The sequence below is a fragment of the Haliotis asinina genome, chromosome 2, assembly GCF_037392515.1.
Source record: "Haliotis asinina isolate JCU_RB_2024 chromosome 2, JCU_Hal_asi_v2, whole genome shotgun sequence".
Lineage (NCBI taxonomy): Eukaryota > Metazoa > Mollusca > Gastropoda > Lepetellida > Haliotidae > Haliotis > Haliotis asinina.
Window position 1 is genome coordinate 48,055,244 of NC_090281.1, and position 5,896 is coordinate 48,061,139.

Here is a 5,896-nt window from a genome sequence, read left to right on the forward strand (position 1 = left end):
AACCCAAACAAACACAATGATGTCATGAGAAGAAGTTCCAGAAAAACTACAGTAAGTAAACATGAAAACCAATTTAAGTAGCTTTCGGGAATCAAGAATTAGATGAAAAATTTTTAAGAGCATGCACTACATAACTTGGCTTACCATCAATTAGAAAGGAAGAAGGCATGTTAATTGATGAATCTTAACTGAGATGATATCAATTAACAAGGTATTAGGCCTTGTTAATTAATGAACCCTTACTGGCATGACTTGCTCATCAATGAACAAGGGATTAGGCCTTGTTATGTGTTGAGGCTTTGTTCAAGGCTGGGAGATACAGTAACAATCACCCCACGGTATTAATCCGTGTGATCTTTCAAAGGAGAAAAAAGGTTGTACCATACAACACCTGTGTTCTAATGTACTAAATACACAAGTATCAATAATACCTGCTATGAGATTATGAAAATAACCATTGATTCTATTTTCACATTGGTTTACCATTCACTTAATGCAAGTATAATCATATTGACTGTTTTCTTCAGAAATCGAGTCGAAGGGATGCAACGGGCAGACCTCCCCAGCCATAAGAAAGCAAAATATGAACAAGTATTAAAGAATGCACAACTACAATGCTACCCCATTGTTTTTGATTGTATATTTGATAATAATGTGTAACATATTTTCCGTAAATTTGTAAATGGAATGTTTTTGTATGAAATTTAATCTTCCACTTGATATAATCTGTAAATAGACATCTAGTGTAAGCTTGACACTGTTTATTTGTTTCGGGATAATTTAATTTGCATGAAAGACGGGAGTATTATAAACGTGAAACAAATTCCGCATTAAAGAATAGCATTTCCATCAACAGTGCAGTATTGACCATGGAGCACTATCAAGCGAACATCAAATTTATTTCAATGTTATGATATGCTAAATTCCTTGTTCACGCGTCATAAACCAAATTCAGCACATTACAACTTTCACCACCTAAACAACCCACTCCTCGGCGCATTATCGCGATGATGACACTGCAAGATGTCAAACCAGCCTACAACTCCTCAGAAACAATTTCAAAATGTTTTTTTATCCACTTTTTTATGCAATAAAGTTGTAGCAGAGTAGCGAGGGAAATGGAAGCAGTGTGACTCGCCACACCTCAAATATGGTTCCTATGCCATGTGAATAAACTGACAATGCACAAAGTCGAACGAAGGCCATTCTGTGTTTTCACAGACACAAGGTGGATAAGAACTTACTAGTATTTGGCGTTACCACTATTGATCACGAGATAAAAAAAACAAACCAAACATATGAAATATCAACATGTCAAATATTCCACCACTATAAGTATTAGTAACATATATTCCATTTTATCAGTTCTGCTGTTTGTAAGAAAATACTAAAATTACAAGCATACAATCGCGATTCAGAAGTGCAATATGTTGTACCAGGGAGCCTATATAGAGTATTGTAGAGTATCCCTGGTTGTACATGGACTTTCGTCCCTCGTAACGAAGCCCGCGGGAGACCAAACCCAGTCATAATGGTGGATGTGCACTCAAGTGTAACGATGGCTACCGATTGTCTGCTTCATTTGCTGATACGCCGAGGGCTCATAAGGTGGGGCCCATAGTGTGTTCAGAAAGATGATGTGTTTGATGGGCATTTTAGAAGTATGGCGAGTCACAAGAAAGTAAGATTCTTTATGGATAACAACTTTTTGTATTGTATATGATGCGTCGTTTCACTATGGATTGATGTACCGTTGTCAAACAAAACCATATACACTATGTTGTTATCCATAAAGAATGTATGTAGAGATGTTGGGTTTTGTAAACCCATCTCTGAATTTGCGTTCGATCCAATCAAAAATCATCTCAGTAGAGATGGTGAACGACTGGAAACTGTAATCCGTCCAAGTACAAAGCAGGACTTGAAACTGACAAGCGTTTGCACCAGTTTCCGTGAGATCCAGTCATCCGAGAAAAACACCTGCTTAATTACATACTGTGGCTGAGACAGGACTCGGATGCATGAGTCATCAATCAATTTATTTTGTTTATGGCGTATAGCCTGATAGGTGTTAAGTTTAAATTGCATGTGGTCAATGATTGAAGCTGTGCATTGCATATTGTCTTTAGCAGACAGGCAGCCATACATATAGGTGTCAATAAACCACACATTAAGCTTTCTCTGTAATAGAGGCTTCTTCTTACAATCAACATGTTTTTTTATGTAACGAGTAGATTATTTACTTGTTTGTGTACACAACCAAGATTAGACTACTGCTCACGATCTCATACTCCGGGCATGCATACTGTTTCAAGCTCCGTGAACCTATTCACTGCGCATGCGGTATGGGCGCAGCGCAGCACAACTGTTGAAACAACTTCTTCCCCCAGCGCTGGGGGAAATTTAGTGAATCGCTTGAACTCCGAATTCGCGGTTTTTTTCCATCGCGTTTTTTTCTTTATAGGTTGAATTGGCATTTTTTATGATTTGTTTCGGTAACTGCATACCAAAAGGTATCAGAATCTGCAAAGTTGTGTTTTCCTTTTTCATGTGACCTTTTAGAAAGTTTCGTTCCATGAGATAACCTATCAAAATAATACAACATATCAATAATGCCCTATGTTCCAGGGTGGGCAGTTCTCTCTGGAGGTCTTGATGTTTCTTTTTCTTTGGGAGCAGTGTCTGGCCAGCACTATGTTGCACCATGTTCAGTTTATTAATTTGCGTCTCTTGTCCAACATGAAATTTATCACCTCGAAAACGTTGGGATGGGCTTTTCCACCAAGTTACTTTAACCTCCCATGCCAACCTCCAACCTGTTATTTGTCCAGGGCACATTTCTGTCATGGGCTTCCATTCCTGAAGGTTATTGTTTAGTTATGTTAAATATAGCAGTATGTGTTAACTGCAACTAGCCCGTGTACAACAGGTGTAGTCCCACGAAGTCTAAAATTATTCAGTTGGCTTATGAGACTTCATGCCTCAACGATTTTATGGGATTGTGGTGGATTGTTGCTTGGCTGACCACAGAAAGGAAGAATCAATAGAAAGAACAAAAATCAAATATGATTGTGAAATATTTCAAAAGGTGACCTATTCCATCTGTATCACTGGTACTATTGGTAAAAGCTGGATCGACCACATGATTCATAGCAACATATACTGTCATGTGTTATGTTATCACAGCACAATCTCTATCATTTAGCATATTATCAGAGGTGACAAGGTGATATTGTTTATGGTTATTGTTATTCCCTTTTCTCAAACACAAAATGAATGGAATACTGAGTCGGAATTCTTTTCTAAACAGCTTGTGCATAGTGAAAGACACACCCATGCATCTTCACTCCACCGAACACTGTAGTAAGAGCATCAGCATCCTACCCCTAACAGAGTGACCCCTGTCCACTGAACAGTGGTCTGTCCCACTCTTATTTCACGCCCCAAATACCTCATTAATTATGTCGAGGGGTCAAACTGTAATTAGCCTTTGGGATTTATTAGTTGTGAATTTGAGGCCTTGCAGACCGTTTTACCATCACCCACCAGTTATCTCCCCTTGTGGATCTTTACAAATTTACTACCATGTTCCTTACATGATTAGCAGGTATGGATCCTTAAGACCATTCACCTGTAAAGGTCTGGAGAAAGGTGCGTCTCTTCATACATTTTATTTTCATGTTTTAGTGAGACTTTTAATAGGTTATGTGTATGCACGTGTTCATTCAATCGCAAAGATATTTTTGAATTTTTGTTACCTCACAAAATACATACACACCCTTTAAAGTTTATGCACGTTACAGTAATACTAAAATGTAAACTGCCAATTTTGCTCTTTATTATATATTTATTCGGGTTTCAAACTGCAGCTGTGATCGCCCGCATCCGATCAGTGCAGGGATTTGAGAAATCGATTACAACAAACTATCGTAGGATGTCATACATTTCTGCGGGAACTTCACAAGTTCCACGAACGAGGCAATATCTGAGCGTCCGGTAACTTGAAAATAGTCCTTGTCATACATAAAATCAAGGTTTCATCTTTACAGCAGTGATGTTCCTCGACGTCAGATTGAACGTTACACTGTGTAGTGACGTCAGGTTGGACGTTACAGTGTTTATCGACGTCAGATTATAGTCCAGGAGGAGGCAGCTGAAAACTCTGATGTCGTAGCTTCTCCAGTTTGATTGGGCTTGACACTATTTTCAGAAGGTATGATGTCTTGGGCTCATGAAAAGGCCCGTAATACTCTCAGATTTTTATTCACAGGCCATTTTATGTGGTAGGGGTCTGTGAGCATTTTCATGACATTTGGTTTGCTGCCCGACAACATCATGGATAGTTTTACTATTATCAATCAGATCACTTTCATTTTGACTTTTGTGCATTTCTAAAGGCTGTATAAATATATGTATGTATATAACATATTTTTGCTTTTGAAAATAATCAAATGGCCGCAATTTTGGCCGCCATCTTGAATTGTGTGTTGCCTTCTCGGCAGTTAAATTTACATAAAAGTTTACACCGAATGTGTCCATTTACATCCAATGTTGATACTTTTGATGTTTTTAACACTTGTCTCTTCTTGAGTGGTGGCTTGGGCACAAAACAAGTAATTTTGTATGGTCATGTCGTGGTAATATAATGTTTTACAGCTTATTCTTTCAGACAGGGGATTTTGACGATTCTCCGACATTTCATGGAAATATGAGGTTGTGATTTATTTATTGAAAGTTTACATTATTCTTGTTACTAGAATCAGGTGTTTTGTTTCCTGTTTACTTCTAGGGTGACAGCGTGTAATATGCAATTGTTTCATATTACCCAAAATACAACCTGGCTGCCAAGACTGCAGCCATTGTAGTGTTACTACTTATACATAGCAGAGGACTAAATTTGAACTGTTATATAAAACAAACAATTCATTTGGTGTCACATGTTTCACACAATATAGAAAAATACTAAATTCCAATGTCATGGTTAATAAAAGCTTCACATTCCTAACATATTTGATGAAATAACATTATCCAAAGTATTAGAAAACTATGCTTCACGATCGATTCTTGCTGTAGCTATTCAAACTGGTCTCTCAGATAACTCTTAATCACTTTTGATACATTCAGAAGCTTACAATTAACTCTCCTCTTCACTTTTTTCATATCATATGTTACATCATGTCAGAATTGGAGTCATCTACAAGGCAAGGCTGTTCGGGCATCATTCGCCTGCCATACAAAAAGACATGTCTCTGTGCACAATAAATCAGTCTATCTGCATTGACACAGATCTCTCTGCTGGCATACTGACTTTATTGTATTTACTAGACGTCAGTTCAACCAATCCACGGGGAGCAGAATCTCTCGACATCAGAGCACCAGAAAAGGGATAAGCTGACCGCCAGAAATGCCCCAACTATAGTCAACTGGTGAAGGAATGTAAATGGCCGCAGATGTTGTGTCTGGTGTGTTTCCAAACATGCACTTGGTAGTTTACTTGCTCAATGTGATATTCTAGATGTTGGTGGGAGCTTTTCATTTAATGTCTTGTCTCATCTACAGACATCACTGGATTGTTTGGTACATACATTGAACTAAAAGTGTGCGATGTGATCTGCTAATGTTGATAGGCTTTTGTATTGTAAGTTCTGGCTTGTAGTTATTATAATACGCCCGTGTACTGATGTATTTTTGTTTTAATGTTGGACTTGTTTTCTGATGTGTTTCTGTGTTGTCAGTGTCTAGCAGTGTCTAACAGTGTATGGCAGTGTATGGCAGTGTATGGCAAAAAACAAGCACTCTTACATGGCGATAAAGTCGGGCACATCTGATTTCCATGTACAAAAACAGTTTTTCTCGAGTTCACAACTTTCAAAAACAAAACAACAAAACAAACAAG